Source organism: Herpailurus yagouaroundi, unplaced genomic scaffold (genome assembly GCF_014898765.1).
Source record: "Herpailurus yagouaroundi ecotype Mexico unplaced genomic scaffold, PumYag 194, whole genome shotgun sequence".
Lineage (NCBI taxonomy): Eukaryota > Metazoa > Chordata > Mammalia > Carnivora > Felidae > Herpailurus > Herpailurus yagouaroundi.
This window is the reverse complement of record NW_024412425.1, coordinates 7,339,916-7,363,518: the sequence shown is the minus strand read 5'-3', so window position 1 is coordinate 7,363,518 and position 23,603 is coordinate 7,339,916. Positions and strand designations below refer to the sequence as shown.

The window sequence follows — 23,603 nt, the reverse complement described above, 5'->3', positions numbered from 1 at the left end:
TCTCTGCCCCTCCCCCGTTCATGCTCTGTCTCTCTCTGTCCCAAAAATAAATAAACGTTGAAAAAAAAATAAAAAATAAAAAGTCACCTTCAATACGATTTGGTGGTGTAGTTTCTCTTCATATACATACGGGTAATGAAGAAACAAAACTGCCTTTATTTGCAGATAACAATTTTCTAGATAGGTCTAAGGGATCTATAAAGGAGTTACTGGAACTAATACGTGAGTTTAACAGGGCCACAGGACACAATATAAATACACAAACTATCGATCGCACTTCTATATTCACAATAAATAATTGAAATTTTAAAATAATACATATGGTTGTATTAATAATATCAAATAGACATAAAGATAATTTTAACAAAATATGCGCAAGACCAATAAACAGAACGCTGCAAAACATCACTGAGAAATTTAAAGACCTAACAACAGAGAGAGAGAGAGACCATCTTCCATACGATAGACTCATTTTTAAGATGTCAGTTCTCCCTCAACAGAGCTACAGATTTAATGCAGTCCCAATTGAAATCCTAGCATGCTTTTTTTTAAATTAATAGAAATAGACAAGGTGATGCTAGAATTTATTTATAAAAGCAATGGGCATAAAACAGTCAAAATAATTTTATGAAGAACAAGTATGGAAGTCTTTCAATACTTGATTTCAAAACCCAATACAAAGCAACAGTAATCATATGACCGTGTGAACCAGCACAGGAATAAATGTATAGATTTGATGAAACAGAATAAAGTCTCCAGATATAAACCCATGTATATATGGTAAATTTGTTCTTGACAAAGTGACCACGGTCAGGACACCTGGGTGACTCAATCGGTTAAGCATCTGACTTCAGCTCAGGTCATGATATCGGGGTTCCTGAGTTCGAGCCCTGCATCAGGCTCTGTGCTGACAGCTCGGAGCCTGGAGCCTGCTTCGGATTCTGTGTCTCCCTCTCTCTCTGCCCCTTACCTTCTCACCTTCTGTCTCTCTCTCTCTCAAAAATAAATAAACATTAAAAAAAAAAAAGGACCAAAGTGATTTATGGGGGAAAGACTGCCTCTAAACAAATGTGATAAAGCAATTGGATATCCATACAGAAAAAAATACCACAGCCCTTAAATTAACTTGAAATGGATTATATAGGTAAATGTCAATGTTAAAACTAAAAAGCTTCTAGAAAAAAACATAGGCAAAAATCATTATGACCTTGGGTTATAAAAAGAATAAAAAACATACAAATTGAAAGAAAATACTGATAAAATGGACTTCACCATAATTGAAAATTTCTGCTCCTCAAAAGACACGATTTAAAAAATGCAAAAGCAAGTCACAGACAGGCAGAAAATATTCCTAATACACAATAAAGGACCGTGTTCAGAATATATAAAGATCTTATAGCTCAGTGATATATAGACAAATATCCCAAGAGGAAAATAAGCAAAAGACAGGAACAGATACTTTCTAGAGAAGATACACGAATAACCAAATATATATAATTATATATATTTAGTTATGATCATATATATATATATATATATATATATGAATAACCAATAGGTATGGGGAAAAGCACAACATCATTAGGCAACACAGAAATTAAAATTAAAACCTCACAACATATTACTTCATATACATTAGAATAACTAGAATTAAAAAAGACTGGAAATGCCAAATGTTGGAGAGAGTAGGGAGTAACTGTAACTCTTATACAATGCTAATGAGAATGTAACAGTTACAAAAAATAAACAATTGGCTCTACACCAAATAAAAGGCTTTTCCACAGCAAGGGAAACCATCAACAAAACAGAAAGGCAATCTACAGAATGGGAGAAGAGATTTGCAAATGATATACATGATAAGGGGTTAATATCTAAAATGTATAAAGAATTTATACAACCCAATGCCCTCAAATCAACAAGAATAATAATGATCTAGTGGTCAGAGGACCTGAATAGACATTTTTTCCAAAGGAGACATGCAGATGGCCAACGGACACACGAAAAGATGCTCAACATCACTAATCTCCAGGGAAATGTAAATCAAAGCCACAATGATTTGCCTTCCTCCTGTCAGAATGTCTGGAATCAACAAAACGAGAAATAACAAGAAACAATCTTGCTGGTGAGGCTTTGAAAAAAAGAAATCCTCATGCACTGTTGGTGGGACCCCAAATTGGAGCAGCCACTGTGGAAAACAGTAGGGAGTTAACTTAAGCAATTAAAAATAGAATTACTATATGATCCAGTGAAACACTAATTTGAAAAGATATACGCTCCCCTATGTTTGTTGCAGGATTAGTTACAACAGCCAAGATAAGAAGCAACCCAAGTGTCCATCAATAGATGATTGGATAAAGAGGATGTAGCATATATGTGCAATGGAATATTATTCAGCCATAAAAAAGAATGAGATCTTGCAACAACGTGGATAGACCTAGAAGGTATAATGCTAAGTGAAATAAATCAATCAGAGAAAGACGAACACCATATAATTTCACTCATAAGTGGAATTTAAAAAACAAAACGAATGAACAAAGAAAAAGGGACAAACAAAAAAAACGCAGATTCTTAAATATAGAGAACAAACTGGTGGTTACCAGAGGGGGGATGGGTGAAACAGATTAAGGGTATCAATAGTACAGTTAATCATAATGACCACTGAGTAAATAATGTATAGCATTGTTGAATCAGTATGTTGTACACCTGAAATGAATATATGACATTGTATATTAATTACACTTTAATAAAAATTGGAAATAATAAATAAATAGTAAAACTAAATTATTGAAAACATCTAGTACCAGCTCTGAATAAAACAATTCTTTAAGAAAAAAAAATCATACTTCGAAAATTAAAAAAAAAAAAAAAGATACAATCTCTTTGGAAAACAGGTCATTTCTTATAAAATGAAACATACGCCCAGCATGTACAACCCAGTATATTTTCCTGAGCGTATTTTACCCAGCATATTAAACATATGCATGACATTTCCAGGCAAAATGGGAACATATGTTTGCGCAAAAAAGTTCCACACAAGTGTTGACAGAGTTCTATTCGTAGTAAAAAAAAAATGTAAACAACTGCGATGTACATCAACAGGTGAACGAACAAATTGTGGTATATCCATACAACAGAAGGCCACTCGGTTGATAAAACTGAATGAACTCCTGATCCACACGAAATATGGACAAATCTGAAAATCATTGCCTGAAGTGAGACACAAGGCTGCACACTGTAGGATTCCATTTATAGGACATTCTGGGAGAAAAAGAGAAAGCCAAAGATCAGAATGAGAAGGGTTGATATCAAAGAAACAAGGGCATTTTCTGCAGTGGTGTCAACATTCTTCATCTTGACTGAGGTGACAGTCACACAGCGGTATACATTTGTCAGAGTCTGCAACACTGTTCACCGGAAAGGCTGAATTTTGCCGTCTGTAAAGTACACTCAGGAAACCTGAATTTTAAAGAGGAGTCTTAAAAGAAATAAAGGAAACTTGTAAGATTTTTTTAAGGAAAAATGCAAACCTTATGTTTCTGGATAAGAAGACAGAACATTTTAAAGATGCTACTTCTTTCCAAATAATGCACTGAACTTCTGCAGTCCTAAAAAAAATCCTAACAGATCTTTTTTGGGGAGAGAGATGAAGCTTGACGAAATGATTTTAAAATTTATCTGGAAAAATAAATTGCTGATAATGCCAGAAGAAGTTGAGAAAAAGAAAATAATGAGGGGAAACTGCTTTTACCCCACACCCTTGACTAGTAATTTTTGATCTGGAGTGTGTGCGTGTGTGTGTGTGCACGCGCGTGTGCATGTGCCCACGTGTGCAGGTGTGTACATTTATTTTGTTGTGGGTGACAAGTGTGGTTTAAACAAAAGAAAAAGAAACGTTACAAGAACCTTTCAAGAAAGAGAATGCAGTTCAAAAATATAGTGCTGGATTCTTTTTTTTTTATTTTCAAAACTTAATATATAATTTTTTAAATTTTTTTTAATGTGTATTTATTTTGGAGAGAGAGACAGGGTGCAAGCAGGGGAGGGGCAGAGAGAGAGGGAGACACAGAATCCGAAGCAGGCTCCAGGCTCTGAGCCGTCAGCACAGAGCCCGAAGCGGGGCTGGAACTCGCTGACCTGGACGTCATGACCTGAGCCGCAGTCAGAAGTCTGATGCTTAACAGACTGAACCACCCAGGCGCCCCTCAAAAATTAACATATTCTTAAATTATACATTAAATGAACAGTTTTTATGCATCTGAGAAGAAACACTGGAGTTACAATTTTTTAAAACTCTCTACTCAACTGGATTAAACACTGTGATGTATGTAATGTTTTAAAGGCAGGAAATAAAGACGTATTTACTTAGCCTTGGAATGTAGACTAATTTCAAAGAAATGACGGCAAAAAGACAATTCTTTTCAACCTTTGGTCTTTCTGGTTTCTCTGCACACCGGGATGTGCCGGGCCTTGCGCTACCTGTTTGAAGGGAGGGTCCACAATATAAGAGTTTGTTTTTAATTCTCTTTTTTTTTTTTTTTTCAACGTTTATTTATTTTTGGGACAGAGAGAGACAGAGCATGAACGGGGGAGGGGCAGAGAGAGAGGGAGACACAGAATCGGAAACAGGCTCCAGGTCTGAGCCATCAGCCCAGAGCCCGACGCGGGGCTCGAACTCACGGACCGCGAGATCGTGACCTGGCTGAAGTCGGACGCTTAACCGACTGCGCCATCCAGGCGCCCCTGTTTTTAATTCTCTTTATTTGCTCTCTGTGTGTAGAGGTTCCAGCAACAGATAAAATTACAAAGAAAACATAAGAGTCTTCTGAAGTCTCACAACCTGGAAATGACCATTGTTAACCCCTGGAATCATCTTTTCAGTTACAAGTTTTCTTTATTCATGCACACATACACACATGGACTTTGCATAAGTAATTACGGTACATCCGCCCCTCCCTTGCTCGTCTTCTTCGCGACACACCCTCACGTCCACTCCACCAGGTAACCTCGCATTCACAACCCACAAGTGTCTCCACACTCACAGAATCCTATACGTGCCTATATGAAGAATTCCTTGCAATCCTATTTACATATTTACGTCTGTTCATATACATGTAATATTGGAAGCATTTTCCTTTGTTTCATTTATAAAAGTGGCATGTCTTACACACTTTCCTGCATTTTATTTTGCTGTTCAGCCATACCCCACTCCGAGGCAAGTGTCAAGGGTCACCGAATAGAGCTCCAATTCCTTTTTAATCCCGGGCTGCAGTCACACCCACTTTCGTAGCCCATGCTGGTTGGCAAGATCTACTCTGTTTTCTGTTTCTTACCGGTGCAAACAGCACTGCAATAAATATCTTTGTACATCTGTCTGTCCTTCCATATTGGCCCTTTCAATTCCATGGAGTCCTTCTACTGGAGGATAATTGCGGGGTTGAATGGCATATCTATTTTTAAATGTTGCCAGACTGCCTTCCCAAAAGTTGTAGCACTTCACATTTTCAGCAGCAACAGAGGAGAGTAACCTATTTCTTATTTCTTCACGCCTACCCATTTTAGTGGATAATAGATCTTTTCTCATTTTTTCATATAAAATCTCATCATTAATGTAAGTTGTATTTCCTTTACTACTGAATTACTTTAGGTACGAAAATAGTAAAACATTTCTGTAAAAATCAACAGTTGCATAGAAGTCACCACTGTAATAATTACATACCCTCTCGAATGTTCTAGCATAGGGTTGTCCAGTGGAAATTTCTGCAATGACGGGAATATTCGACACACTGTGCTATCTGGTATGATAGCCTCTGGTCACATGTGACTAATGAGCGACTGCAATGTGGCTAATGTGAATGAGTGATGGAATTTTTAATTTTATTAACTTGAACTCAAATAGTCAAATGTGGCAAGTAGCTACCGTATTAGATAGGACAGTTCTAGAAAATGCAAAATAAGAAGCTAAAATAATTGTAACAAACATTGGAATGCATACACTAATTTATCTTTTTGCTGCCTGTATACCTAGACAACTCATAATATTTCAGCTTAAAAAAAAAAATCTCTTGGGGCACCTGGGTGGCTCAGTCGGTTGAGCGTCCGACTTCGGCTCAGGTCGTGATCTCACAGTTTGTGGGTTCGAGCCCCGCCTCGGGCTCTGTGCCGACCGCTTTCAGATTCTGTGTCTCCTTCTCTCTCTCTGCCCCTCCCCCACTCACGCTTTGTCTCACTCTGTTTCTCAAAAATAAATATAGGGAAAAAAAATAAAAATTAAAAAAAAATCTCTTAGGGCGCCTGGATGGCTCAATCAGTTGTGTTTTGTCTGACTCTTGATTTCGGCTCAGGTCATGACCTTCTGTTTCGTTTCGTTCCAGCTCTGCCCTGACGACATGGGGCCTGTTTGGGATTCTCCTTCTTCCTCTCTCTCTGACCCTCCCCCCTTGCACACTCTTTCTCTTTCAAAATATATAAATAAACATTAAAAAAAAATCCTAAGAGTACTAAGAGACAGTCGTAAGGTAACTATATATAAGCTGAGTGTGCGAAAGTCAGTAGCAACTTTACTTACTACACTAAGCACTTAGACTAGAATTAGATCAAAATTATTCAACTTACAATACAACAAAAATGACAAAACGCTAAAGAATAAGTTACACTGGAAAAGTGTACCATGCTCTTGGATGAGAAAATACGTTGTCAAACATATAAGATATATGTAATATATCATATATATCAGTTTGTGATATTAACATATATTGACATCAATATGTAAAATAAGTATCGATATATATGATATATATCAATATAGATATGATATATATTGATATATATGTACCACATATCAATTCTTCTAAAATTAACCTATAACTTACCTCAATTCCAGCGAGAATTCCAAAAGGTTAAAATAATTCCTGAATTCATATGGAAGAATTTGCCTAAAACTTGCTCCAACAATTGAAAAAAGACAACTGGGAGGAGACTTACCTTTTGACTTACCAGAACCTTCTCGAAAGCCAATGTAATAAAGATCAACATAGTATTGACTTATGAAAAGACAAATAAATCCATGGAAATTACCTGAAAATTTAGGATCTGATCCCTAGCTACAGGAAGTTTGTATTCAACAAAAATAGAGTTTTATTCAGGTGGAAAAATGGACCATTTACTAAATAAAGCTGGCAACACTGGTTATCAATATGAAACGGAAATTTAAAAGATTCTCATCCTAGAACCATAGGTAAAAAATGAATTTTAACTAGATAAAAGGATCCACTGAAACAAAGAAATCTTACCAAAAAATTAGAAGGCTGCTCATACAATCCAGGAGTTAATGTGGTCTTCCTAAGAAAGAGTACAACTGCATTCTTATCTCTTTCTTGTATTCTTATTTATTTTATGTTAAAATAAAAAGATAAATTTAAAAAACTAATTTTTACTCAAAAAGTAAAAGGAGTTATATCTCACCACGTACAAATATAAAACTTTCATTTGGCAAAATGTAAGTCAACATGCAAAGTACATAGCTAGAAAATAATATTTTTTTAATTTTTTTTAATGTTTATTTATTTCTGAGACAGAGAGAGACAGAGCGTGAGTAGGGGAGGGGCAGAGAGAGAGGGAGACACAGAATCCGAAGCAGGCTCCAGGCTCCGAGCTGTCAGCACAGAGCCCGACGTGGGGCTCGAACTCACCAACCGTGAGATCGTGTCCTGAGCTGAAGTCGGTCGCTCAACCAACTGAGCCACCCAGGCGTCCTGAAAACTATCCACCTATCAGCCTCGACGCACACTGGGAGCTCACTCTCTCCAGAAAAGCTAACTTCTTCCCCTGGAGCCGGAAGAAAGCCTTTCTCTCTCTGAACTCCTGGTTGCTTCCCTCTAAATACCGCACAGTCGGCCTTCACCTTGGGCAGAGGGCAGCAATGCCAAGATCTCATCTGCTCCTCAGGGGTGACCATCTCTGTACCCCTCTCATTCCAAACTGTGGCTTCTGACCTTGCCAGGCCACTACACTTCCCTGAGACACGGTTGACAATAGGACACAGAGCCATATGGGCTGTTGCTCAGGCATCGGTATTTCAAAATGCCCCCAGGTGACTTTGATCCTCAAACCTAGGCATCTTCAGAAAATTACCAACATACTTTGAGACTGGAAACCCACCCTGCCCTCCTCTGACAACGTCCAACAACGAGGCTCTGCCGTGGTCCTTCCGAGTTGCTTAATAAAGTAAGTTTCCTGTAGTTGAATTTGAGCCTCACAACAGCTCAAGTGATGCATTTTACTATGAACACGGTAAGTCACAGAAGTGTAATGGGCGCGACATTTTCAGGACACTGTGTGTGCAGAGAAACAACTTTCTTTATTTGTCCTTAACTCAACTTAATCCTACCTTGGACCTAAATTCTGAGTCAATGGTTAATTCATATTCAAACTCAGCTCTCTCAGGGTTTCCCCTTTCTCTTCCTCCCTGGGCATCAGGTTAGAGGGAGACAGGCAGTTTCTTGGCTACGGTTGCCTGTGTGCATGGGCATTTGGTGAGCTGTACATGGCTTTGTTCTGTTCTTCGATAATGTTTCCATTCACTCAAACGTCAGCAAAGATGGCCGTATCCCCCGTGCGGAGGCTGGTGTCATGTTCATGATGCTTCAATACTTTGTAGCCTCTTCTCCCTCACCAGGATCGTGAAAACCCCCCCCCCCCCCCAGGTAGACCAACTCACCCCTATTTGTCTTCTGTGCCATTCTTGGGGCTCTGGAAAAGTACCTGCTTCCCACACCTCCAGAGAAGAGCAGGAAGCTTGGAGAGCTGCTCCACTGCAGTCAACTCATGCCAGGGTTTGGGCCACTCTGGGCTTCCTGCTTTACAGATCCTGCATGGGAAGTAAGGCCGAGGGATCCTCCGCTCTGAGGTCCCCCAATTTTCCTGGAGGTTCTGTCACCTGTTGAATCCAGAAGAAAGGAATGGCTGGCCCTGTCCCTTCCACACAGCTTGTACCCTCTGCCTGGGGAGAGCGCTCACCTCCTCCCCTTCGGAATGTGGGGGAGGAGGAATCACCTATGCCCTTCGAGATCCTTCCAGCCGGACCAAGAATCAAATTGAGATGCGACAGATTAATAGGAGAAAATCAAATTTAGCTTCAGGCACATGGCAAATCCTCACAGACGTGATAGTCAGACGACATGAGGCTTCTCTGAGCTCAGCAGAGAGGCGGGGTCCGGGCATGCAAAGAGGAGAAAAACCATTAGCGGGAAGAGGAGAGATGTTTGGAAAATCAAGGTTTCTCTATCCTGCATAGAAGTTTCCTGGATAAATAAGGAACCCTGTTAAAACCCCTCTTCCTGGTACAGGAAGGCAATTGAAGAGGAGGAGGAGAGCTTTTTCCTCAACCTGCTGAGTTCTAATTGCATTTCACTCAAAATAATGCTTAGGCCAAAGTGGCCCATCTTGGAGCCACCTGCCCTTGGTCCCTGCAGGACTGAGGGCTGGAGCCCAACAAATTCTCCTTTACATTTATTTTGAGGCCCAAACATTGGCCCTTGCAGTCTCCAAAGCTAAAGGAATAACTGCCTGAGGCTGCCTCCGAATTCCTGTTCTGGATGTGTGCGTACGGGTAGGGAGAGGCGAAGGGTCTGTGGGCAATGGGGGATGGAAGAGCTGATGCTTGGCGCTATTGTCCCCTAACAGTGAGATCGTGCGAGTTTCCAAGGACCCAGGGTGAGCAGGTAGAAGAATTGGGACAAGAATTTAGGGCTCCTGACCAGGAGCTAGGAGTCTTTGAGCGGGGCCGCCTCTTCAGTAGCTTGTGCCTCTGCCTCCACCTTCCCTCTGGCGAGCCCTCCAGAGTAAGGCATTGCTGACTCTCTCCGTGCCATCAAAACATCTAGGATAGAAAGGAGGCCTCTCATGCCCCAGGTTGGCATGCTAGGCGAGCCCAGGAGAGAGCGAGCTTCTCCAACCAAGCTTGCTCCTTCTGGGAGCTCAAGCACGCCGCTCAGGACAAGGGCCCCTGGGGGCTCACCACCTCCACCCTGCAGAAAGTCAGCTTGTGATCAGACACGCCCCCACCTTCCCATCCAGAAAGACTGACAGGCCTCACATACTGCATGCTGGCCAGGCGACAGTGAGTGACAGCCGGCTCTGCCAGGAGATCGCCTCTGCACGGGGTGGTACTGACTTCTTGCTCTGCCACTCTTCTGCTCCACAGGGCCACCATCGACGGACAGAGTGCCTTGTCCTGATCTTGCACATCACTGGGTAGAACTGCCAGGGTCTTGTTAATTATTATCGCTAATGCTTGCGTGTGCACAGGGGAGCGCTTTTTGCCTCAACTCACTCATCACAATACAGGTGGCACCAGTGAGGTGGCCCCTAAAAGGCTGGGATCCTGGACTTAGCAGTAACTTTGGGGGCCAGACTGTCAAAAGGCTGAAACTACTTTCTAGAATTTGAAAGCCCCTCAGAAGTATTCACCACACTTAAAGTTTCCAGGTAAGAACTGTTCTCTTTTGTTGTTGTTGTATTTATCGTTTTTTTAGATTTTATTTTCCAAAACTTGGGGATGATGACGAGGATGATTTGTTGCTGTTGTTGTTGTCGTTGTGTTTCGTTTTTAATGCATACGGTTGCCAGATGCTATTGTAAGCACTTTACCCCATTACGTTTTTTTGTTTTAACTTTGTTTAATCCTCCTGACAATGACAATTCTGTAAGTTCTGTGCTGTTCTCATCTCATACTATTTATATCATTTCCATTTCTTGAAGGAACTGAGACACAGAGACGATAAATGACTTGCCCAAGGTCATGGCATGCTATCTCCAAGTTTGCATACATACAATTAAATGCAGCCAGATTGGCTGCAGAGCCTGCACTCTTGATCACTACCTTACGATGTCAGGAGAAGAGCATTTATTAATTTAATTAATAAGCAACTGTACACATGGATTGTCAGCTGTGTGGATGTTGGTCCACAGAGGAAAACGAGACACGTAAGGTCTCTGCCTTCGTGGAACTTCTATTCTGGCAAGGAAGATTGAAAATAAAAAAGTGAATAAAAAGAAACAAGATAATTTCAAAGAGTGAGAAGTGTCTAAAAAGATGAAACAAGGTGGTGTGACGGTAACTTCAAGGGAATTCATTTAGATAGAGTGGTTAGGACAGATTTTGCTGAAGAGATGACAAGGAGACCGTCACATGAAAAGTCAAGGGAAGAGCGTTCCAGAAAGAGGAACAGCAAATGAAAAGATCCTAAATTGATAATGAACTTGGCAAGTGTGATGACCAAGAACAGATAGATAAAAAATCAGTGGATGAATGGATGGATAAATGGAAGGATGGAAGAATGGATAGAAGAATGGATAGAAGGATGGATGGATGGATGGATGGATGGTTGGATAATAGATAGAATAGGACATGAACTTAGAGTCTCAGAGAATCTTCATCCTCCTCTTTCTTCTCTTCATCATCTAAATATCATCACCATGCCATAAAATGAAAAGCAGAGGCAATTATCTAAATATCTATGGCCAAAAGAAACCATTTTCAATAAAGAAGGGTGTAACCATGACCTTACTTAATAATTGGCTGTATTTGGGCTGTGAATGTAGTTCTAATATTCACGTCTCCAAATCAATAGCCAAGGACCACCACAATCTCATAACCTGCACCGTCCATACCCTATAAGAATATTCACTTTCGGCAATTTATGCCAACAGGAAAGAACTCAGGATGGGAGACACAAGAACACAGTGAGTGAAGGGATCTGTGAGCTCTGGGTGGAGGAAGATCCCATACATGAGTACAGAGTGCTGTGCTCTGGGAAAGACGATGAGGAATGTTTTGAACAAATGAATTACTGAATGAGTGGATTTGTTAGTGCTCCTAATTAAGAGATGTCTAAGAAGCAAAGGAAACAAATGTTTCCCTTGTGTTTCTCTTAGAGGTATTCCTGTATTCGTGTAGATTTCTCAAGGGTAGGTAAAAACCCTTAATGTGTGCATGAAGGCTCATATCAGATTACCTTTTCAAAGCAAACCTGGCAAATTTTCTATTTCAAGGAGTCAATACATTTCTCCCTCTACCCCACATTTGAAAATTAAACAATACACTTTTAAATTCCATGGGTCAAAGAGGAAGTCTTAAAGAGAAATTTACAAAACATAAAATTGAATAAAAATTAAAATATAACATATCAAAATACATGGTACACAGCTCAAGCAATGCTGAGAGAGAAATTTACTGCACTAAATTACTTTAGAAAAGAAATAAAGTCTCATGTCAAAGTTCCTACCTCAAGAAAACCGAAAAGGAAGAGTAAACACAAAGCAAAAAAAAAAAAAAAAAAGGAAGAAAGATCAGAGCAGAGACATCAATGAAATTAAAAACAGGAAACAAGAGAAAAAAACAATAAAATGATATGCTATTTCTTTTAAAAAATTTAATGACGGGGCGCCTGGGTGGCTCATTTGGTTGAGCATCCAACTTTGGTTCAGGTCATGATCTCAGGATTCGTGAGTTTGAGCCCCACCTCAGGCTCTGTGCTGACAGCTCAGAGCCTGGAGCCTGTTTCAGATTCTGTGTCTCCCTCTATGTCTCTCCTCAGTTTTCAGTCTCTCTGTCTGTCTCTCTCTCTTTCTCTCTCTCTCTCAAAAATGAATAAACATTAAAATATTTTTTTAATTTAATGATAAACCTCTGTCAAGACTGACCAACATAAAATGTGAGAAAACACAAATCATCAATATCAGGAATGAAATGGGATAGTACAACAGGTCCTACAGTCACTAAAAGAACAAGTGGACTACTGTGAAGAAGTGTACACCCATAGATTTTACAACTTAGGAGAAATGGACTGACTGATTCCTTAAAAACCACAAACTACCAAAACCAAGATGAAACCACCCAGTGGAAACCACCCAAGATAAACCACCCAGTCCTCAAACTATTGAATAGATTGAATTTTTCACTATAAATCTCCTGAAAAAAGAAATGGTTGGTTTACTGGAAAGTTCTACCAAATATTTAAAGAAGAATTAACAGAAATTTTATGCAATCTTTCCCAGAAAATAGAAAAGGAGGAAATGCTTCTTTTTTTAATGTTTATTCATTTATTTTGAGAGAGAGAGAGAGAGAGAGAGAGAGCAGGAGAGGGGCAGAGAGAGAGGGAGAGAGAGAATCCCAAGCAGGCTCCACACTGTCCGTGCAGAGCCCAATGTGGGACCCGAACCCACCAACTGTGCCCAAACCCACGAACCGTGAGATCATGACCTGAGCTGAAACCAAGAGTCAGGTGTTTAACCAACAGAGCCACCCAGGCTCCCCAAGGAGGAAACACTTCTAAACTCATTTTATGAGCATAGTACTACCTTCATACCAAAAATGCTCCAATACAGTACAAAATAAGACAGCAATGAACAAATCACTATCTCTTATGAATTTAGAAACAAAAATCTTAAACAAAATACTAGCAAATAACCCCAGCAGTATAAAAAAACAGAACTAGGTAACATGATACACCTGGATTTCTTTTAAATACACTATGTGGGTTCAACATACAAAAATCAATCAACATAATCTACCGTCTGAACACGCTAAAGAGAAGAATCACATGATCATATCAATTGACACAGACAGGCATTTGACAAGATCCAACACGCATCCGTGATGCAAATTCTCAGCAAAATAGGAGCAAGAGACTGTCCTTAGTCTCAAAAAAAGGCACTCACCTGCAGGTAAGTGAGCACCATGCCGATAGTGAAGGATGGACCACCTTACATCTATGGCCGGAACATTGGAATACATACACTAATTTATCTTTTTGCTGCCTGTATACCTAGACAACTCATAATATTTCAGCTAAAAAAAAATCTCTTGGGGCAGCTGGGTGGCTCAGTCGGTTGAGCGTCTGACTTCGGCTCAGGTCGTGATCTCACAGTTTGTGGGTTCGAGCCCACATTGGGCTCTGTGCTGACAGCTCGGAGCCTGGCGTCTGCATCAGATCCTGTGTCTTCTCTCTCTCTCTGCTCTTCCTCCACTCATTCTCTGTCTCTCAAAAATGAATAAAAATGTAAAAAAAAATTTTTTTTGTAAAAGACATGGGGAGGCATGCCGTGTCTGTGCACTGGAAGACTAACCATAGCAAAGATGACAATGTCCCCCAAATTGATTTTTTCCTTAAAAAAAAGGCACATATGCAACTAATCTTTGACAAAGCTGGAAAGAATATCCAATGTAATAAAGACAGTCTCTTCAGCAAGTGGTGCTGGGAAAATTGGACAGCGACATGCAGAAAAATGAATCTGGACCACTCTCTTACACCATACACAGAAATAAACTCGAAATGGATGAAAGACCTAAACCTATGACAGGAAGCCATCAAAATCCTCAAAGAGAAAGCAGGCAAAAACCTCTTTGACCTTGGCCGCACCAACTTCTTACTCAACACGTCTTTGGAGGCAAGGAAAACAAAAGCAAAAATGAACTATTGGGACCTCATCAAAATAAAAACTTCTGCACAAGAAGGAAACAATCAGCAAAACTAAAAGGCAACTGATGGACTGGGAGAAGATATTTGCAAGCGACATATCAGATAAAGGGTTAGTATCCAAAATCTATAAAGAACTTATCAAACTCAACACCCAAAAAACAAGTAATCCAGTGAAGAAATGGGCAAAAGACGTGAATAGACACTTCTCCAAAGAAGACATCCGGATGGCCAACCAACACGTGAAAAAATGCTCCACATCACTCATCATCAGGGAAATACAAATCAAAACCACAATGAGATACCACCTCATGCCTGTCAGGATGGCTAACATTAACAACTCAGGCAACAACAGATGTTGGCAAGGATGTGGAGAAAGAGGATCTCTTTTGCATTGCTGGTGGGAAGGCAAGCTGGTGTAGCCATTCTGGAAAACAATATGGAGGTTCCTCAAAAAATTAAAAATAGAACTACCCTACGATCCAGCAATCACACTACTAGGTATTTACCCAAGGGATACAGGTGTGCTGTTTCGAAGGGACATGTGCACCCCCATGTTTATAGCAGCACTATTAACAATAGCCAAAGTATGAAAAGAGCCCAAATGTCCATCGATGGATGAATGGATAAAGAAGATGTGGTGTACATATACAATGGAGTATTACTCGGCAATCAAAAAGAATGAAATCTTCCCATTTGCAACTACCTGGATGGAACTGGAGGATGTTATGTTAAGCAAAATTAGTCACAGAAAGACAAATATCATACGACTTCACTTGTATGAGGACTTTAAGAGACAAAACAGATGAACATAAAGGAAGGGAAGCAAAAATAACATAAAAACAGGGAGGGGGACAAAACATAAGGGACTCTTGAATATGGAGAACAAATAGAGTTACTGGAGGGTTTGTGGGAGGGATGGGCTAAATGGGGGAGGGGCACTAAGGAATCTACTCCTGAAATCACTGTTTCACTAGATGCTAACTTGGATGTAAATTTTAAAAATTAATTAAAAAAATTTTTTTGATTAATCTTTAAAAAAAGATTTGCATGAGCAAAGTATTTGAATGGACACTTCACCAAAGAAAACATATAAGTGGCATAAAAACATGGGACAAATGTTCACTATTGTTAATCATCAGAGAAATGTAAATTAAAACCACAATGAGAAGGCACTGCACACCTATTAAAATGGCTAACACGAAAGAAAAAAAAGCAATCAAGTGCCAGCCAAGTGGTGAAAACACTGGAAGCCCCATAAATTGCTTCTTGGCGTATAAGATGGCATGGTCATCTTGGAAATAATTTAACATTTCTCCTAAATTCAAAGATGCACGTATTCCACAATCCAGTGATCCCATCCCTGGATATTTATGTATTTGCAAAGCAACCTTTCTGTGAATGTTTATAGCAAATTTGTTTATAATTTCATAAAACCGGAAATAATACATATGTCCATCAGTTTGTGAATGGATAAGTTATACATCTGTACAACAGAATGCTCTTCATCCGTGAAAAAAGAACAAGCCATCGACAGACAAGAAACACGAGCTAGACATCTATACGTCTGAAACCGGCATAGTGTTGGATGTCGATCATAGCTCAATTAAAAACTAATTAATTAATTAATAATTTTCAAAGTAGCAAATAAAAAAGAAAAGAAACAGCTGAATCTCAAACACACGACGATACGCATTTCCGGTGAAAAAAGCTGGAAACAAAGGACTGCCTTCTGCATGATTCATTCTGCGTAAAATTTTTAGAAAAGGTAAAATTATAGGAAGAGAAAAGCAAACAGTGGTTGCTGGTGTCTAAGGCTGGGAAGGGGAATGGCTTTCAAGAGACACAAGGGAACCTTTAGGGGGTGATGTACATGTTCTGTATTACGACTAAGGAGGTAAATGTATACGTGACTGTATTCATCTACCAAAACTCATTAAAGTTGGCTCTTACATCAGATAAATTATAAATTTAATTCAATTTCAGGTAAATTACAGTTCACTAAAGCTGATCTATAATTTACAATTTACATAAAATGAAGACAAAGAACTTTTAGAAAATCTGTACACACCGACACCAAGTTGGGAACCGAGAAAACGGTGCACAACATGGACAATTTGATAAGGGGCAAGCAGGGGAACGTTCTGGAGTCACACTGGCCTTCGTGGGCCAAAGCAAGCGTTCATCAGCATTGTGCTCCAGCCGGGGTTCCAGGGATCCAGGATGCCTGAATCACTGGAGGGCCTCTCAGAATCAGAATCTCCAGACTCCAGGCCCTAGACCGACTGTCGTTTGGGGACGTTCACCAGGCGATTCTACGGTCTGGTCCTGAACAGAATCAGCTCACGTTGTGCAAGGACTCATGCATGGGACCCTTTAACCCAAATCCACTTAATGATCTGGTGCTAAAACTGCTGGATGAAACATTCCGTGCTTGGGAATTATATATATATATATATATATATATATATTTAAAGTAGGCTTCACGCCCATTGCAGAGCACAACATGGAGCTTGAACTCATGACCCTGAGATCAGGGCCTGAGCTGAGATCAAGAATCGGATGCTTAACCGACTGAGCCACCCAGGCACTCCACGGTGCTTGGGAATTTCACGTGCCATGGCGAGAGGGCTGCCCAGGGCATCTGAGGACGTGGATGAAGATTGTTGGTGGGGCAGGGGGTCAGCCTGCAGGAAGTCCATGGCACCCAGACTAACCATGATCCTCAGCACACAGGTGCTCTTTGCTCAGAAAGGCTAGCTCTGAACACGGAGGAGGTGTCAGAAAACATGTTTTCTTAGAGGGTGACTTACTGACATACCAGTTGTTGTGTTTCTCTTTTTTCCCTTGGTTGCAAATAGACGTTTCCAAAGCAGAAGCCCTGGATGTGTTCCTGACTCTTGCTAGCAGGGCTGCTGGTTATGAGCCATCTGCACGCTGTGCACATGTCCACCCAGCTCTCCCAACAGGGGGCTTTGCCTGATGGGAGAACTTGCATAAAATACTTGGAAGTTAGAACAGCGAACATTCTTTCAGACGCAAATAACGGCTATTAGGACAGTCTTTCTCTGAAATAGCTCGATGTCCTCAAAAGTATTGTTCCCACTGTAAAACCTGCATCCTTCCTTCGCCACTGCTCTTCCAGGCGATGCTAAAGAGTTCACAGAAAAGTTGTAAGCAGAAGTTCAGTTTGTGACCATTTGCTAATAGCTGCTCTGTACTGGAACCGATCCTACCGGAAACAGTGGCTCCTCGGAACATACATATGTTAGCCGTGCCTGTGGCAGTGATCTCAATCCTTCTTGCTTGTCGGAACCATCTGGAAGCCCTCACCAGAGAGGCGCAGATTTCATTGTTCTGACATGACACCGGGCACGACCATTTTTTTTTTTTTTTTTTAAGATACACATTTCCTTATATGCCTCCGGAACTGAGGACCACTGGCCTAGAGATACGAAACAAGGTGAAAAGTATTAAAGAAGCAAACTTTATTGAGCACTTATTATGTGTCAGGCACGACGGTTGAAGGTGGCGGGGTCAGGCACGACGGTTGAAGGTGGCGGGTTTTCCCCCGGCGGAATCCTAAGACCTTATGTTCTGTGGCTGGGACTGCGAGCAGACAGAAGATGAAGCCCTTGTGAAAACCACGTGTGCACACACTTCTTTAGAAGGAGCTGAACACCTCTATTTGATTCAAGCAAGACCGCGGCTCTCAACGCGACCTGCAACAGCAACGAGTAAATCTGCAACCGACAGGGGAGGATCAGCGACAGCGAGAGACGTGAGCCCAGAGATTGTACATTAAAGAAATCTCTGCAATGCCAGGATATTGACAAAGGTACATGCTGATAGCCAAGGAGCATGTAAGGATTTTAATACCACATTTCCAGTTACGGCTAGAGAAGCGTAATTAGGTACTAAATTACAATGTTAATATTCATTTGAACAAATAAGTTCTTGTAGTAGTAGCATCAGGGCCCTGGGAGGGCAGCAGAGGAGTTGATTAAACGGGCAGAGAGTTTCTTTGAACAAGTTCCGTCCTGGGCTCTGTGAGGTCAGCTGCCAGCAAAGTCTTCAGAGGTCAAGACGTGGACCGTGAACGCTGGCGTTTCTTCTTTTGTAGCTCCACTCAAGGGATTCAGAACCAAGCAAGGAAATATACGAGGCATTACAATTCCGGCTGGTAACACAGGCTACAAAGGAGTGGGGAAAGGGACCCCCCCCCCCCTAGGAGAAGGGCGTGCTGAGCAGGGCCATCCAGAGCAAGTACCGGGCTCCACTCAGCACACAATTCTTCTAGCACAAATAGAAGGAGAGGGTCTTGCTGAGGTGTCCTATTACGGTTGACTTATCTATTTATACCTCCAGTTGATCCAAAAGAGTCTGAGGTGGGGCTTACCTGCCATCTGCAAGAAAATTAAAGTGGCTTCCTAAAAGGGGCAAACACAAATTGAAGTAATGAGAAGGGAGGCGGAGGGAGGGGGGGTGAAGAGAGAAAGAGAAAGGAAACACACGCACGCACGCACGCCGGCAACTACACATTCTAGTGCCTTCTGAAGTCCCAATCTTAAACGGAGCACAGCTCCCCCCTCGCCCATCTCCCCAGGACTCTGTTGTCTTCCTACCCAATTTCTCTGGGCTTCACACAAAAGGTAAGATCCCAGATTGAGCCATCCTAATTAGCTGGGGCCCTCTCCTGTACGTAACAGAAGCAAATCTGTCACCAGCCGTGGAAAACAACCGTCCTCAGCTCCCCCAAACCCCAAAACGCATAAGCTCAGCATTTTAACTGGCTGGGGTAAGAGCCATTATTTTCATTAATGGAGCTCATTTTTATTTTATTGAGCTTTTTTACTATCAGATTAAAAGCATGTTTTTATTGTAGTTTTTTTTCTAATGCAATCTTGGATGAGGTGCTCAGAATGAATGGAATAGTTATTGTTTTAATTATTTTTTCATTTTGTGTTTTTATTTCGTTTGTTCCTTTTATTTACTACTCTTAAGTTTGCCGTAATAACGCGGACGCAGGGTGCTTGGAGGCCTCCAGTCAGCACCCCGCGGTGGTTTGCATCAGCTAAGGGCCAGGGAACAGGAAAAGCACCAAGGCACGGATGCTTTCGGAACCCGGGGCCAGCACAGCCCCACAGCTCAACCGCACTGACACGCACAGCACACGGGCAGAGCCAAGGGCATGGGGCCCTCGGGGCCGAGAGGAGAAACGCAAGGTGTCATTCCAGGTCACTTCTGCTCCTGCTCCTGTGCTAAGGCACCCTGGCTCCCTAGGGGAACAAAGGGTGGGAAGGAGTCTCAAGATAGATAACCACGGGGCGTGTTACCCGTTCCCAGCCACGCGTCACCGATGCCGAGGTCCACATGGGATCCTGCAACAACCCACAAGCTATTAACACGCAGAGACACTTAGCTGCACCCGGACCCTTGTTCCCTGCCCATGAATTGGGGGGGGGGGTGGCGAGGAGGGAAGGAAACAATGCCTTTCCAGAAAGTCCAGATGTCTCTGCAACCTGGTAGGCTTGGGCAGGGCAGGATTTCTAGATTCTTACTTAGCACTAGAAGTTGAGCGTGTGGGTTGTCTGTCCAGGGACAGGCTGCAAAAGTGCTGGGCACGTAAATGCCGACGACTGCTGATGAAGGGCTCCTTTGGGCCACTTATATGCCAATACTCTTGATCTCTCTGGATCTGATTGAAGAAAGCATCCACCCTCTAGACAGAGGCCCAGGCCTGTGCTTGGGTTTGCCAAGGGCCCTCACTTGGCCTGTGGCCTCACGCCTCCTTCCCTTTACTGATTCCCTTTGCCTGCCTGGCCCCCATTCCCAGGGTGGTCCCCACAGTATGCTCTAGGTCCCCAACCCTGTGAAGGTAAATCTAGCAAAGCTCCAAAGATCATGGTAGTGCCCCCCTCAAGGGCTTCCCGTCACATTCACAATAAAATCCAAACTCCTTGGCAGACCCCACGAGGCCACCGCGATCTGCCCCGTCCTGTCCTCTGGGCTCATCTGCCCCATCTCTGCCCCCACTGACCTCACTCCAGCCACACCAGCCACCCCTGAAGGAGCCCGGGCCGCTCCCTACCTGGAGGTCCCCCCATACCTTTGCATGACTCTATTCCTAGAGGGGATTCCTGGAGAGGCCACCTGCTCACCACCTGCCCCCCTCCCCATGGCTCTCTGCTCGCCAGCCTTCATTCCATCATGGTATCCATCACTGTTGATATTAGGCCCCAAGACTAGGGTTCTGATGGAACTCTGCACCTACAAGCTCTATGACCTTGAGCAAGCCACCTAGCGCTTCCGTGTCCCACCCCCCTCATCTGAAATGAGAGAAGATCGTCCTGCCTCATGCCCTGGGTATAAGGATGAAACAAGACGATACTTGTAAAGGGCTTAGAATGGTGTTTGGTAGAGAGAAGGGTTGGCCATTGACTTTTCTATGATTGCATTCATATAATATTTCATTATATAATTTGTAGAGTTTACAGTTACTCTGTAAGAACAATTAGTAGGAGTGCGTTACTTCCTACGAACCGATGCAGAAGCCTGCACACAGCTCAAACTAGGGATCGAACTGCATGTCCCAACCTGTATTCCACATCGTGCCAGGAAAATGACACACTGTTGTGTGTGAGTGCTGAATATTATCTTTTCATAAATGTATGACCCACAACTTTGCCACCTCCTGCAACACTCTTTATTTATTTATTTACTTCTTTCTTTCTTTGTTTATTTAATTTCTATTGATTTTGAGAGAGAGAATGCTCATGCATGCGCACAAGTGGGGACAGGGCAGTGGGGGGGGGGGGGAGAGAGAGAGAGAGAGAGAGAGAGAGAGACCCAAGTGGGCTCCACACCGACAGTGCTCAGGACTCAGTGTGTGGAGCCCTGTCGTGTCAATGCAGGGCTTGAACTCAAGAACCGTGAGATCATGACCTGAGCCGAAGTTAGATGTTGGACAGTTAACTGACTGAGCCACCCAGGCACCCCAGCCTGTAGCACTTTATACAATTAAGTATGTGCCAAATGGCAAAAGTAACCAACGAAAGTCTGCCTACCTTAAACCAAGAACCCCCGGCCTGACGGGCCCCCATTTTGTTCCAAAATTCTCAGGCAAATATAATTGTATTTGCTATGGGATTCCCATGTGCATCACGGAAGGACAGCTTTCCAGCCCACAGAGCCGGCGACTTCATGGCTCGTGCTCAGAATGCCACAGAGCCCTGGCACCTGAGTGTGGGTCATGATAAATGGACTTCTTTTGTTTACATAACTTAAATCTGGGAATCCTTTCCAAGGTAGGAGAGCTCCTTCCAAATTGTCTTTAGGAACAAATAGTTCCTTAGATGCAGTGTTCACTCCCCTTAAGGGAACGGCATCTTTTGTTAAATGGAATTTGTTTCTAGAATTCAGTGCTGGGATTTTGTGCAACTGTGCTCCAGATTCTGTGTCGTTATCACCACTTTTAAGCCCTTTCTTTAAATTATCTTTGATTATTATAATATATATCACTTCGAAGTTATATGATTGTAATAGATATAGTTCAAAGATAAAATGATATAAAAAAGGTCACAGCAAAAGGTTTTGTATCCATTTTTTCCTTCTCATTTCTCCTACCCCAATATTTTCGTTCAGTTATTTTTTTCATATTTTATTTTTCTGTTTCTAAAAAGTAGTTGAAAAATGAATGGCATATCCTCAGATGAGACCTGATTCTTCTTATTTTTACTATGGATCGACCTTTGTTTATTTGTTTATTTTATTTATTTTTTATTTAAAAATAAGTTGATACACACTGTTACATTAGTAACAACGTAATGGTTGGACAAGTCTATGCTTACCACAAGTATAGCTACGATCTGTCACCATGCAACACTATTACGATACCATTGACCTTTCCCTATGCTGTGCCTTTCACCTCTGTGACTTATTCATTCCGGAAATGGAAGCCTGTATCTCTCAATCCCTTCACCCATTTTGCCCATCCCCCCCTCTCTTCCCTCTGGCTACCACTGCGTTCTTTTCTGTCTTTATGGTCCACTTCTGCATTTTCTTTGTTTGCTTTGTGTTTTTAGATTCCACATACAAGTGAAATCATATGGGATTTGTCATTCTCCACCTGACTTTTCTCACTTAGCATTATGCCTTCCAGGTCTATCCATGTTGTTGCAAATGGCAAGGTTTCATTCATTTTTATGGCTGAGTAATATTTCATTGTGTGCGTGTGTGTGTGTGTGTGTGTGTGTGTGTGTATCATATCTCCTTTATCCATCCGTAGAACATGTTTTGAGAAATGACCTATATGAATCAAAGGAGACAATAAATAAAGTTAATGATTCAACATTTATTAAAAAGTGAACATTTGTGGATTTTTAAAGCATCATGTACCTTCCCTTTGTTTAGACACAAAATAAAGTGGTCTGTCTCAGCAGTATTCTGTTGGTTTCAGGAGGGCTGGAAGGAAAGAGCTGAGTCCTGTGTTCACCTTGACTCTGGAAATTCCTGATTCATCCACTGGAACTTAAATGGCAACAAACCAGTCACGTGCATCAGGCACTTCTGGGCATTGACTTTTTCTTCACGCATTTCCCCCTAGGCAACAAGCATTTATTGACTATCTACTGTATGCCCACAACTTTCTCTGTGCTGGGGATACAACAGTATAAAGACAGTCCGAAGCATCTTCCACCAAAACCTTCTTGACCACCTGCCCCAGGGCTGTTGTGCTGGCCTGGGGACGCAGCAGTTTCTCTCACTTTTATCCCTTTTGTGAGGTCAGCAAAAACGTAAGTGATGTAAGGTCAGCAGTGACAGGTGTCAGAGTGAAAATGAAAGCAGGTGAGGACACAGAGAGCCATGGGGGGAGGTAGAGGGTGAGCAGGTGGCCTCTCCAGGAATCCCCTCTAGGAATAGAGTCACGCAAAGGTATGGGGGGACCTCCAGGTAGGGAGCGGCCCGGGCTCCTTCAGGGGTGGCTGGTGTGGCTGGAGTGAGGTCAGTGGGGGTAGAGATGGGGCAGGTGAACCCAGAGGACAGGACGGGGCAGATCGCAGTGGCCTCGTGGGGTCTGCCAAGGAGTTTGGATTTTATTGTGAATGTGACGGGAAGCCCTTTGAG

The 23,603-nt window shown here is 42.0% G+C and overlaps 1 long non-coding RNA gene across 1 annotated transcript; it reads right to left on the bottom strand.

The window, feature by feature from the left end:
• Positions 1 to 18,334: 18,334 nt before the first annotated feature.
• Positions 18,335 to 18,909, bottom strand: LOC121011410 (uncharacterized). The gene is made up of 2 exons (XR_005781611.1): positions 18,877 to 18,909; positions 18,335 to 18,605 (listed from the first exon to the last, which is right to left on the bottom strand). It is a non-coding gene; the product is annotated as an uncharacterized LOC121011410 (long non-coding RNA).
• Positions 18,910 to 23,603: the final 4,694 nt, after the last annotated feature.